A 14859-nucleotide genomic window follows, 5' to 3' on the forward strand; every position below is an offset into this window, starting at 1 on the left:
AATCTTTCGAATGTTTCATCTCCTTTAAAATGCTGAGAGGAAGCATTGGAAAGATTCTTTGTGACAAATTTGGAGAAAGATAAACAGCCCCTGAGGAAGGAAAGTCCTTTCCGAAACGTGCCAGGCATAATAAATGCATTTTTCAGGCACCTGAGAAAATCTTCTCTTCTGTTTTGGGACAAATAAGTTCCTTCCCCTCTTGCTATTTACTGCTGGACCATTCATTTATTAGGTTGATTGCTGATTAATAGCCAAAGGTGGTGGGATGATGGAACCTAATGGTGAGAAAAGTGTTGGGAATTTTTGAATGGGAGACCCATCAGAGCTTGAGAAAATGAACCCCCTAAGTTAGAGGGTAAGGCTGATGTACGTGTGTGGGAGGGACACAACAGTTTTGCAGTTTGGAAGAAACCGAGGCAGAAAGAGAAGGAGTTCAAACTTGGCCAGAAAGTCCAGGACATCCTTCTGAGGATCTGATGTGGGGAAAAATATCTGATGCATAGTATTCACCCCGACATAGAACCAAAGCCCATGTTACTTTGAAGATGTTGATAGCAGGTATGTCTATTCCCCTTTTTACTTTAGATTAAGCACAGGGGCCCAAATCTGGTTAAAGTTCCTAGCTTGATGGGTAGGGGTTTTTCAACTCCTCCCAACACACACATACAAACACTGCAGTCCTGATTGGGAGGGGGCACTTCTGCAATTCCTATTGCCAAGTTGTTAAATTAAAATAATGTATCACTATTTAACCCCCGTGCTTGCTCTAGCATAAAAGGAGAGAGAGAGACATAGTTGGTGGATCTAGATAGTCTGATTTAAATAATCGTATTTGATGGGCAGTGAAATGATATTTAAACAGTCATTGGACAGAATTGCAAAGCAAAATGAGAGATCAAGAACATAAGGCAAAAAATCAGAAATATTGCAAAGAGAATAAAGGAGAAGGTGTGTGTGGGTGTTACATTGCTTTTCTTAAGGTTCAAATCAAGGACACACTAGCAACAAGGATGTTAGTAGAAAGATACTCTCCTGTTTCTGACCTCACAGCAATCTCGTTCCTTTTGTGATTGCAGTGAGTAAAAACAATGAGTTCGTTTGGGATGACCTCAGCGCCTGGACAAATTGAAACTGATTTAATCTTGCAAGACACACATAGAGAGCTGTGTTCACACTGCTTGGCATAAGTCTAAAGGAGGAGATATAAAGTCTTCCTTGCATTGCTACCTCTGTCCCCTCTGTCCCCATTATCCTCACATTAATTTGAAATTGAAATTATACTTAATTTGGCAAATATTTCTGCTTTCCAGAAATATTGTCCTGGTTCACACAACACGGCAACCCAGAGCAGCTTCCATAGGGTGGCTTCTTTTGCATGAACAAGCCACCCTGGGAACCCTAGGGGTGGGTGAACTCCCCTGCATCCTGGTCATGCTCTGCTTGGTGGACCCTCCACTCATTGCAGGCAGGCAGGCAAGGCAAGTTGCCAGTTAGTCTGCGGGTGCCTGGCGAGAGCTCGCACCTTCCCCTTTCCCCTGCAAGCCACGATTTGCACAAAATTGCAGCTGGAAATATTTACGGAAATCGGGGTTTGTGCAAAATTGGGGGATGTAAATAGTGCAATTTGCATAACATTGCAGGCATAAAGGACCATTTACAGCTGCAATTTTGCACGAATAATTATAACCATAAATATTTCCAGCCACGATTTTGCACAACCCCCAACTTGTGCAAATCGGTATTTACACACACAGAGCAGGAAACCACAAGCTTGCCTGCTTGGTGCTCATCAAATTGAGCCATCTCAGAGATCCACAAGCTGGCATTCAGGGGGCCAAGCAGATGAAAACCCGCCGAGCTCTACCTCCAACTGGATTCCTCCAACATCCCTAGAGAACCCATGGCTTGTTGTTGGATTGTTCAGGATGGCTTGTTTTCAAGGTAGCTTGTTCTGATGTCCAAACCCAGCAGGGCGACTTCATCATGAACAGCTAGAGAGCCAGCCAGCAAGAGCGGTGAAAACCCTTGCCATTTTTTGCAATCTCACTAATGCCACCACTATCCTATCTCACTGCTTCTCAGTTCCCTCCACCCTATCTTTCTAAAAAAAAATGAGAAGAAAGGACACTGGAGAGTGTCCCGAATCCATTCTCAACACACACACACACACACACACATTATTTCCCCCTCTGCTTTATTGCTCTGCCAAGACATTTGGATATATTTATGGATTCCACTCACTGCTCTGCCTCCAAATTTGTGTATCTTTAGCAGTTCTCCTCACCCTCTGCCTTGAAATTTGTCTATACCAAACCCCATCACTGCTCTGTTACCCATATGTATATCTGATAAAAGTCCTTCCTTTTATCTGTCCTGAATCTCCCACCAACCAACTTCATGCGATGTCCCCGGTTTCTAATATTATGGGAGAGGGAGAAAAAATGTCTCCCTATCCACATTCTCCACATCATGCATAATTTTGTACACCTCTATTAAGTCTCCCCTTAGCCTCCTTTTTTCCGAGTTAAACAAACCCATTAACATTAGCATTAATTCAATGTTAACTTGTATGGACTTGCTTTTATGAAATGAAAGGTTGAGGGTAATCTACATAGCATCTTTAACTCTTCACTATTTGTTGCTTTCAGTAAATCAAATTCAGAGAAATAGGAAAAGCAGAATTTGCATTATGGGTGACTTTTGATGGCTTTACAAGACTTAACCGGGGTGTGTGTGTGTGTGTGTGTTGCAAGGAAACTAAACACTCGCCGTGATATTGACCTCCAGACGTGAGACAGATGCTGCTTGCATCTATTAGTGCCTTTGATTCAAATTTTATGCTTCCTTAGAAGTGTCAAAGTACACATGGCAAAAAGATCTTCTCTCCAAGAACTTGCTAACTTTCACACGCATGCCCATGTCTGCACATGTATATCCCCCACCCCCATACAAGTTGATCAGATCCATACATTCACATGGGTTCAGTCCATATGCATTTAGCCCATAGCTCAGCGATAAAGCACACGCTGATGCTTTCCCATGCAGAAGATCCCAGGTTCAATTCCCAGAACTTCCCATTTAAAGGATCTTAGGCAGGGTGACCATATGAAAAGGAGGACAGGGCTCCTGTACCTCTAACAGTTGAATAGAAAAGGGAATTTCAGTAGGTATCTTTTGTATGGTTGCAGTGTCTGATGAAGTTCCCTCTTTGCCACAACAGTTAAAACTGCAGGAGCCTTGCCCTCTTTTGTATCTGGTCAGATGGCAGGGCTCCTGCAGCTTTAAGATTTAAAGATAGTAAACAACTCTAGGGAGCATCCTAGCCTTAAGCCAACATTCCAGCCACTTGATGGCACCACGTTCTCTATCTCTGTGTAGGGTGGACACCAAAGTCAGACGATGGTAGATGGTTCAATCAAGCCCCTGGTTCGACATATGCCAAAAAAAAAAAAAAGGGGGCATTGCGAGGAGGGAGGGAACCACCCCAAACCCAACCAAGAGAAACCTGGAACGCCTGCCAGCTTTACGTTGATGTTTTCCTTCCACAGTGACAAGTGCTTCAGAAATTAGGCCAACGAAGGACAGGCGGATGGATGAGTGGGTGTGGAAAGGTGACAGCTGAATTAATCACGCGATTCTCATTTGTGCACCAACGCGATTGTTATCAATCCCCATTGAAGGCTGCAAGCACAGCTTTTTGACCAGGCACTACTATACCTGTCGCTAAAACTCTTAAGGCATCTGATAAAGGGGGGACTCAAGGTCAGTGCTGAGCAAAGGTGAGACAACGTGAGGCTTTAAAAAAAAATCCTACTAAGGAATGCTTCCGGCTTTGTCCAGGTTGGACTAGCTCTTAATTTACTACAGTGAAGCTTTCAAGCAAACTTACACAGCTGCCAGAGTTGTGCCTGCCCCATCTGAGTTAAGCCTGCTGGCACCCTAGGTATGACTCCAACCATGTTAGATAGGGTGACCATATGAAAAGGAGGACAGGGCTCCTGTATCTTTAAGAGTTGTACTGAAAAGGAAATTTCAGCAGGTGCTATTTGTATATATGGGAAACCTGGTGAAATTTCCTCTTCATCACAACAGTTAAAGCTGCAGGTGCCCTGCCCTCCTTTAAATCTGGTCACTCTAGTATAGCTCCTGCAGCTTTAACTATTGTGATGAAGAGGGGATTTCACCAGGTTCTCCATATATACAAATGACACCTGCTGAAATTTCCTTTTTCTATGCAACTGTTAAAGATACAGGAGCCCTGTCCTCCTTTTCATAGGGTCACCCTATGTTAGACCTCCTAACCCCTGAATGGTCTGTCCAATTCATCCCCCTAAGGGAGGAGGGCTGCCCCACAGCAGGCTGGAGGGTTAGGCCCATGACTCTGTCCCTTCAAACTTTGCAGACTGCACAGTTCTGTGATGGTAATGAGGTCTACTCTTTGTGGCTGAAGACGTTTCTGCAGCCTTCAACTGCATGGACATACTGAAATTAATTAATTCATTAACACACACAAATAACTTCAAGCTTTGCCATGCTTTTCGAATGGAAAAAAAGGTGTGCATTTCTGTGTGCATTTTTCCAAAGTCAAAACAGGGGAGAAAAACATCCAATGAAGTGAAAAGAAGGGAGAAACGAATTCTCAGGATGCTGAACTTTTTATTTGTAGGTTGTAAGCAAAGCCCAACACGTTTTGGCCTGTACCTTTTCAAGGCCTTCTTCAAGGGTCTGTAAGCAAAAGCAGGGGTTGTTCCTACCATGATTTATAGCATGTATTTTAAATGTTTACAGCCCCCTGAAAAAGGCCTTGAAAAGGTACAGGCCGAAACGCATCAGGCTTTACAACCTACACATAAAAAGTTCAGCATCCTGAGAATTCGTTTCTCCCTTCTTTTCAACACATTTTCCAAAGCGCAGTTTCCCCCCCCTCCCCGAAAAAAAGCACAACATGTTTATTTTATTTAAAGTGCATTTCCAAGTGCTCATTTTTCAAAAAATGCACTTTTTTTTTAACGTGATCTCAGCTTTGGGAATGTATAGACGTTTTTTTTCCAGCAGGCGTCTGAACAGTTTCAAAGGGGAGAGGATTTTGACTGAAGAAAACACAGTGGGGAGAAGGTTACATATCCTTCCCCCCAATGTGGCTGCCCAGTTCAAATCCCCCTCCTGGCTGCTTTCAAGTTGAAAGAAAAGCCAGGTGAGGTAATGATTTGTGGGGATGCGGTGTTCAGCATTTCCCCTTCAGCATTTCTCTTTGGGGGCTCAGCTGGCCCCAAATCACCTGCATTGTGGTTTGTTATTGGCTCTGCTCATTATTGGCTCTGCCCATTTCCAGTACTACCATGTAGCCCATATAAGAGAGAAAGGCTTTAAAAAAAACCCACCCATAGCTAGGTCCTGATCCAGCTTTCCCCCGTCCACCCAACTGCTGATTTAAAAAGCAGCACACACAAATCTGAATACTCATTTAATGTTACAGCTGGGAGGGGGGCATTGCTTAGGGTGACCAACTGTCAGGATTTCCCCGGATTTGTCCTGGTTTTTGTTCTTTCCATGGTGTCAGGGGGGATTTTCTATAATTTTCAATAATGTCCTGGAATGACACACCTTCCTCTTTAAGGCTGCCATTAGCATGGCAGGAGGGAGTGACATGCTTTCTTGAGGCACATCATTCCCCCACCTCGAGCTCCAACTGAGGTCTTAAAAGGGAAAGTGGGTCATTCGTGGACATTATAGAAAAGGCCCCAATTGGAGTGGATGGTGGTGATGCAGAATGAAATCCTTTCCCCTCCTCCACTCCAATCGGGTTCTTTAAGGTGGCGGGGGAATAACGTACTTTCTGCAGGACTCAGAAAGCTGCTTCCCCCCACACACACTAGGTGTCCTCTTTTTTGGTTTCCCAAATATGGTCACCCTAGCATTGCTTGCTTTTTGTCAGTATCCATTTTTTGCCTTAAACTCTGATGGTCCTTTTCTTTTGCAAAAAAAACCCAAACCCCACCACCAAAACACTTCTGTCATCACTTTTACCTGCATGCTCCCTCCACAGTGTGTGTGTTTTCTTTCTCTTGTCCCTTCTTATCCGTCTCCTCTCTAAAGTCAACACAGCCCCCCATCTTTGTAGCTTCTCTTCATAGGGATGTGTTTCCCAGCCCTAAATCACGTTGGTTGCCTGTCAACTTCCTCTTGGTTTGGGAGAGGAATATTAGAACTGAACACAAATCTTCCAGGAGAAGTGAGCCAGGCTACCCATATTTATAGAAAAGCATTACCTTGGTCATTCCTTCGGACCCTTCAGCATTGTTTCCATTCTAAAACCTATTTTGCATCTTGACCTGCCTGAGACGACAACCTTATTCAGTTCTAAGGCCACTGCTCCCTTTAAACTTTGCAAAGAAAAACCACACAGGGCAACTATTGCATACAGGATGTTGGGATGTGTTTACACAACAAACATAAACCGGCTTCAAACCTGTCTAATTGGTCCAGACTGCAAATGGAAAACCCCTGGAACTGTCATCCTGCAGAGTGGCTGGTGGCCTCTAAGGAAGCATCCTTTGTCCAGTAGAGAAAGATGGTCAGGACTCATTGATGGGAAACAACCATAGATAGATGAAACATGGTTTAAGGTGAGAGGGGGTAGCCTTGCCCAACCTGGCCTTGTTGATGCTGTCTGGAAATCATGGGAGTTATAGTTCAACACGTTAGGAGGGCACCAGGTTGGGGTTAGGGCTCAGAGTTGCTCTTGTCTCTTCCTCAATCCACTGCTTCCTTCTTAGTGGTTCTAAGGGCTCAGCTAGATACATAGCCTGCAGCTAATTCTCACCACTTTTCGCCTTGCAGTAACCATGCAGGGCCCCAACCTGGATTAGGACCAGCACCCACCACGAGGGGAGGTGTAAACCCTTCCATCCAACCTCTCCTCATCCCTAAATTCAACCCCTCCCCCAGGGGCTAATAATAATGGGGGGAATGGGGCACCGGTTGATTTTTCTCTTCTTTTTTAACCCACGTGGATGTGGGGTGGAGGAGAATTAATCCACTGTTAACCCCAGAGCTGCACCTGAATCCAAGCCCTGTGGGGTGGAGTAGGAGAGAGATCATTGTTCCAGAGGCTGCCCCATTAAGCTCCTCCAACACACACACGTATTTATTCCCCAAAGTACCGAGGATTTCCCCCATCATTGCTGAGATCTGTAGGAGAGCCATCCCAAAGAGTTCAGCTTTGCTGCCAAGAGAGTCTGAGCAGAGGAAATCAATTTCCATCCAGGTCCTGTTATAGCCCTTCTCAGAAGTAATTGTCTGAACGAAAAGGAATTGCGGCAAAGTGCAACGTGTGTCATTTAGAAGCTAGAGCACACAGCATGGGGGCAGCTTTAACAAGCTGTGTGAGAGGGTCCCTGTTGGCAGAGGGGCAATATCCCTCCCTGCCCCCCACCCCCAAAGTTGCAGGTGGAGCCTTGTTCCGTCTCCTCCATGTAAAAACTTACACGATTCATCTCAGGTACTGGACAGGCATCACCCTAATGAGCTGTGAAGGTGGGTGGACAGGAGGAAGGGAGGGGGAATCTCTCCATTTGTCATTTGACCTTTCCATATTTCCCAAGTGAAATTACAGATATGTCACAAATTTAATCCACGACTTCAGGTCAGAGGTCGCAGCCGGGCAGCAAAGCTGGCCTGTCACATATTCTCAAAGGTCACCGAAACATGTTTGCAAATATACTGTGTGTTTCACTCACGCGCCTTTGTAAGGGGAGATGATGACGGAGCCGACGGCAACGGGGGATCTCTAGAGAGAAGATCAATTTAAGAGAGATGCTCTGTGTTGATTTTAGATGTTGGTGGGTTTGCGCACACACACACACACACACACACACACACACACACACACACACACTGTCATTCTTTCCCAATGAAATGCTCACAGAGTATATTGGGCACCCAGACTGGGACACAAAAAGACCTAAGGTCAGTTGTATGATCCTTGATAATCCACTGACTGCCATGTTAGCTAGGCTGATATCTGCCAGTTTCATGATTAGGCATCCCTCCGCTGCCTAAAAACAGGACCTGGGTGGGCTAGCATTAGAGTTCAGGGGGCCACCTACTCCACCTATGCCAAGGTATACCTATTCTTCCTGTCTTTTGCCCCCACACCTCCTTTGCATACCTCCACCAACTCCTCCACTCACTGCTCCCCTCTATTCACCCCCATCCCTCCATTAACTGCTGTCACCGCCACCCATCTGCAGGCAGGCATCCACAGAGCTGGCCATTGTGGGAAGTGGAGAGGTATCCCAAGAGACTGTCTGTTCCACAAGCAATCTCCTGGGACACCTCTCCTCTGGAGGAACCAGCTGTTCTCTCTTAGCTCTGGTTAAACAGAGAATGGGCAGGTGGCTGCTCCTGAGGACAGGCATCCTGACAGATTGCCCATGGCACAAGCAAACTCCTAGGACACCACTCCAGTCTGCCCAGCTCTGAGAAAGGACCCCATCAGAGCCAGGAATTTGGGTCTGAAGTGCCTTGGTGGCCACTTTGCATGCAGGAGGTGCCCGGTTCAATCCTTGCTGTTTCCACTAAAAAGGTGCAGGTATCAGGTGGTGGAACCCCTCTTAGCCCAAGATACTGGGGCGAGCTGTTGTCAGTCAGAGGGCCCAGGGGTCCTCAAACTTTCTGAGTTGGATGGCACACTGGGAATGTAGAGGAAGTGTTGTGGGTACTCTCACAAAATGGTTGCCATGGGGTGGTGAACTGCCCAGAGAGCTTCGGCTATTGGGCGGTATAGAAATGCAATAACTAAATAAATAAATAAATAAATGGTGCTTGTCCATTCATACACTGGCTGTCATGGTGGGCATGACCGGTCATGAAACTTTCATTTCCCAGAAGGCAAACTGGTAAGACAAAAAGAAAAATAAGAAGCTAAATACAGGGCAGAGGAGGGGACTGAGTTGCAGAACACAAAACTTACTGTTTGGAACCCAAATATAATTGGTAATGGAGGATTTCCCCAGTGCCACAAGGTTTCACTATGAAAAAAGCCTTACACTGGCTTTCAATCATCACAATGCCCTAGCTCCTCCACCTATCCTTCTGAAAATGTGCAGGTTATTTGCCTGGAGACCCCCTCTATGATGTGCGCTGTTTTCAAACAAATTGCACCTGCAAAATGTGGGGGGAGCAGGGAAGGGGGAAGTGAATCACCCACCCTTCAAAATTTGAGGACTCTCTTTCCACATAAGCCACTGAACCTATCCTTCTGTAACTTCTGGCTGGACATTAGGAAAACCTTCCTGACTGTTAGAGCAGTACGACAATGGAATCAGTTACCTAGGGAGGTTGTGGGCTCTCCCACACTAGAAGCATTCAAGAGGCAGCTGGACAACCATCTGTCAGGGATGCCTTAGGGTGGATTCCTGCATTGAGCAGGGGGTTGGACTCGATAGCCTTGTAGGCCCCTTCCAGCTCTGCTATTCTATGATTCTATGATTCTAAGCCATGTACAAGGTTATGTTATCACCCTATAAAGCCCTAAACATCTTAGAACCAGGATACCCAGCAGACAGCCTTCCCTTATATTATTATTATTATTATTATTATTATTATTATTATTATTATTATTATTATTATTATAATAAAAACCAGGGGCTGCAGAGGGCCCGGTGCATGTGCCAAGAGAAGTATCCTTGGGCCTATTGGGGCCCCTGGCCACCACGTTGGAGACCCCAGGAGTAGAAAATACTGCTCTAGATGGACTAACTGACCTGGCAGTTTCCCATGTTTATGTTTCAGCTGCCCACATTTAAATCTATTCCCCAACATAAACATGCAAGAAGGCTTATCCATCTTCCAAACAGCTGGCAGGAAACGGGATGAAGGAATGAGGCGTTTACAAGCTTCTCTCCTTTCACTAAGAATTGCTCCCTTTCTAAAGCAAAGAGGAAGGCAGTCACACAGTTGATGGAATTGTAAGGGACAAGCTACTTTGATGTGGCTTTCCTATTGAAAGACAAGGACGCCTATTTGCAATCCATCCAATGGGTTAACCCCTGGGTTGTTGAGTCTCTAAACAACCCAGTAGTTCAGGTTTGCATGTCATGCTGACAACCACAGGTCATGCCAATTGGAATTTGTTTACAGTAAGTGGAAACAGCTTGCACATGGCACATGCCCCAGCAAACTGTTGGTTACTTAAGCCACACTTTGCTGCCATGTGTGAACTGCCCCATTTATGGTGTCAGGGCTCCTTCCATGTTCTGGACCCCCTGAGCCACTCCTTAAGGATCTCTACCTCCTTAAGAGCCCCGCCTTCTTTCTTTTTACCTTCCCCTTTCCAGTAATGTGGGGTTTAGGCTGTAGATGTGGGGTGATTGACACATTACACACTTGAAAGTTAACACAACAGTTTACTAATACAGTAAAACAAACAATGGTATTTGGTCAATATAGCTGAGTGATACAAAAGTCATTAAAAGAAAATAAAGGTTTCAAAAATGTACGTTCTTTTACCCTAAGCTGCACCTACACTTCTTCAGCTGCATCTTTCTGCTCCTTCTTTATGGTTTGGGTTTTCTCTGGCTCTCTCCTGGTTGGCTCTCTCACTCTGTTATACCCTCTTTCACCAAAACAGAAAGTATTGTCCAACTTCGAAGAAATGAAACTTAACTGGAGAAATGAAACTTCTCCTCTCAAGAGAAAATAACTCCTCCCAACAGAAAAACTCCAGGTCTCTAAACCTGCCTTTATTACCTTGCCTCTGTAGTCAAATAAGCACCATCTTGTTGTAGAAAAGAGGGATGGATCTAAAGTAAAGATAAGAAAATGTGCATCTGTAACCATGTTACAGATGTTCAGAGAGCCGCTCACTGGCTATAACAAGTTTTATTAAAAATATTAAGGATGCTGGCAGCATCAGCCCTATTGGACCCTGGTCAGCCTATGACAGTCTATATGCTGATGCTAAACATACCTGCCACTGTCCTCATCAACTGCTACTCTCCAGGTGGTCATGTGGGTCCCTACACTCTGACTTCAAGGTCCAGTCCTCCCAGTCCTACCCAAGACCACACTCTCCAGACTGACGGATTCCAGATCCCAGCCATGGAATCCAAATACAGTATCACATTCCAAAGCCGACAGCGTTCCAAAATTCTCTCTGGTTGTGTCCTCAACAGGCATGCTTTGGAAATGCGTGTCCTAGACTGGAAATGGTCTGGGCTGCAGCTCAGTTGCCTCGGAGCAGCCCCATAATAGATGAGCTCAGAGTGCCGAGCCTGTGCTGGGGTAGATAAAAGGTTGCACAGCCAATTCCTGGGGCTTGTCTGTGCCTCGCTGACACTATGCACATAGCTTTATCATGAGCATTGGAGCAGCACATGATAGGAAGGATGAATGGCTCCTGCCACAAGACTCCATGTGGCTCTGTCCTGATTAGGGGTGTTTCTGCTGAAGGAATGGCACTTATCTTTTACCAAGGCAGGATGACAGCTGAGATATTTAACACTGCTGGTGCTCCAGACCAGGGCCGCCAACCCTATCCTGTACCTCCATAGTGATGGTGTGGGCCGTCACTATGCAGAGAGCACTATGTTCAATCCACTACCACCAGGGATGGAGTTTTCCAAGACCTATCTCTGCACTGGGAAATGCTGTCCTTTTCCCCCTCAATTGAGTTCCCCAAAATGCCCCCCAGAGTTCTTGGAGTTTGGAGAACATTCCGCAGCTCAGCTCGCAGAAACAAAGCAGCATGTATGACTCACTTTGCTTCTGAGAGCTGAGCTGTAGACGGTTCTCCAAACTCCAGGAACATTTTTTCCACATTTTTGGGAAGGTTCCGCTATTGATTTATTGATTGATTTATTATAGTACTTTTATCCCACCCTTTAGCTAAAAGGGGTCTCAAGTTGGTGTGGCGTTACACCCCACAAGTCTGTTCCCAAATGTCTATCTGGTGTTTGTAAGTCTGTGGTTTTTAGAATGTTGGCCTGAGTGGGTGGAGTTAGAATGTCTGGGGAGGGGGAGGAGTGATGTATAAGGGAAGGACTGAGGGGATTGTGGGGGACTTTTGGGGTATTCTTAGAGTTTAGTTAGTGCTCTCTGTGTGTTAGCTCTTGGTATTTAGAGTACTTGAGTCCGGAGAGTTTGAGGTTCAGTGTAGAGAGTGGTGTCTTTGGAGTGTGGTGTGCACGTAGTTGATGTATATTAATCAATACTGATAATAAAGAAAGTTCAAGAGTAATTGTGTGAGAGAAAGGAAAGTGTGTATGTGAATGGGTGAAAGGATTGGATGAAAGGTTTCAAAAAGGTTTTTAATGTTTTAATTTGAAGCAAAGCTTGTGAACTTTTTAAAATAAATTTTAATTATTTTGTTTTTAACTACCACAAAAATCCCACGTGTCTCTTTGGCATTTATCATCCGAAGTTTACACATTTTGCACCTACTCTGACAACGATTCACCTCAGCATCTATATTTCACAGCACATTATTTTATAATTGAAATCCTTCTCCATTTGAACCCCTTTCTCCACATAGTTTGGAGGAAGGCGGGGTTTGTCCCTCGCCTCAGGCAGAAGTAACATCAGGGCCTGCTCCTGCTGGACTCTTCCCCCCCCCCACAGGGCAAACTGCCATCTTGGCCCTGTGGGGAAGAAGAAGGACCGAGGGCACAGGAGCAGGCAGAAGTAACATCGGGGCCTGCTCCTGCTGGACTCTTCCCCCCCCCCACAGGGCAAACTGCCATCTTGGCCCTGTGGGGAAGAAGAAGGACCGAGGGGACAGGAGCAGGCAGAAGTAACATCGGGGCCTGCTCCTGCTGGACTCTTCCCCCCCCCCCCACAGGGCAAACTGCCATCTTGGCCCTGTGGGGAAGAAGAAGGACCGAGGGGACAGGAGCAGGCAGAAGTAACATCGGGGCCTGCTCCTGCTGGACTCTTCCCCCCCACACACAGGGCAAACTGCCATCTTGGCCCTGTGGGGAAGAAGAAGGACCGAGGGGACAGGAGCAGGCAGAAGTAACATCGGGGCCTGCTCCTGCTGGACTCTTCCCCCCCACACACAGGGCAAACTGCCATCTTGGCCCTGTGGGGAAGAAGAAGGACCGAGGGGACAGGAGCAGGCAGAAGTAACATCGGGGCCTGCTCCTGTTGGACTCTTCCCCCCCCCCCCCACAGGGCAAACTGCCATCTTGGCCCTGTGGGGAAGAAGAAGGACCGAGGGGACAGGAGCAGGCAGAAGTAACATCGGGGCCTGCTCCTGCTGGACTCTCTCTCTCTCTCTCTCTCTCTCTCTCTCTCTCTCTCTCTCCTCCCTCCCTCCCTCCCTCCCTCCTTGACTCCTTTTCCTTGTGTGTCATGTCTTTATTAGATTGTAAGCCTAAGGGAAGGGACTGTCTTTTTTGCTAAGTGTAAGCCGCTCCGAGAGCCTTTTTTGGCTGAGGAGCGGGGTATAAGTATGATAAATAAAATAAATAAATAAATATCAAGCGGTGGTTCTTGGCTTGAGCAGGGAGTAGCCGCGGCCGGGTCTGTTGTTCAGAGCCTGTGTCGTGGAAGTTGGCTTGCAAAAATATTTCATAAGACAGTCCCTGCCCACAGGCTTATTCCTGATTTTGTGCAACTTGTTCAAATTGGGCTGTCATTTGCATAATTTATACAAATACAGCCATGATTTGCATCAATTTGAAATGGATCAGGCATGTGTACACATTGCAAAACAATCCAAGTTGTAGGACCTTCCCACTCCAATAATAATAATAAAAAATATCACACTCCTGGAAAATCTGCAAATTGGGTCAATTTGCTGCAGATCGAAATGGCTACTGTAGTGGGAACCAAAACAAAGTCCAGGGGGATGAGCTTAGGAAAACTCATCCCAGAGTGCAGGATGCGGAATAATGGGCTCAAGTTACAGGAAGCCAGATTCCGTCTGGACAACAGGAAAAACTTCTTAACTGTTAGAGCAGTATGGCAATGGAACCAGTTACCTAGGGAGGTCGTGGGCCCTCCCACATAAGAGGCATTCAAGAGGCATCTAGACAACCATCTGTCAGGGATGCTTTAGGGTGGATTCCTGCATTGAGCAGGGGGTTGGACTTGATGGCCTCATAGGCCCCTTCCAACTGTACTATTCTATTATTCTTTGATTCTTCGAAGCCCAAACCCCAAACAGATTTCTCTGATGTTCCTATCCCTGCACCGTAACTTACACGGCAGGCTTGGGTAACCCCATGCACTGGAGCACAAATGGCCAGAGCTAGTAGCATCTGGCAAGGTCAAAGGGACTAGCTGCAACCAGGTGATCAATTTAGATGTTATGCAGAAGCAGGGAGAGGGAGAGAGGAAATGTGAACAGGTGGTGATGGTTCCTGTATTACATGCAAGAGCAGGAACATGTTCATCTGCCACTGGCATAGTGGTGAATTATGACCCACGGCCTCCCAAGGAGAGCTGAAAAATTCAGGCAGCTGGGTGGATCCTATCAGCGAACCAGTTCTAGCAGTTTTCAGCTCCATTAGGAGCAGGTTTTTGGTAAAGTGAATGGGTCTTAATTGGCCATTCAAGACCAAGCCACCCCAAAATTACAAAAGGGGAAGTATATATTGTTCTTGGGAAAATTCATTTCCGATGGCGGCAGGGCCCGGTAAACCTCCCGCCCTCCTCTCCCGGCCTTACCTGGTGCCACTCCCCTCCACTGCGGAGCTCCTATTCGGAGCCGGTGCTCCGCGGCGAAGAGGAGCGGAGTATGGGCGGAGTGGCGCGGAGCGGAGTGGGCCAACCCGAAACTTTTGGATCGGCCCGTGGGGCAGAGCGGGGGCCATGCACACCCCTACCGCTTTTATACCACTTTCATAGTGGAAT

The sequence above is a fragment of the Elgaria multicarinata genome, chromosome 12, assembly GCF_023053635.1.
Source record: "Elgaria multicarinata webbii isolate HBS135686 ecotype San Diego chromosome 12, rElgMul1.1.pri, whole genome shotgun sequence".
NCBI classification, from domain to species: domain Eukaryota; kingdom Metazoa; phylum Chordata; class Lepidosauria; order Squamata; family Anguidae; genus Elgaria; species Elgaria multicarinata.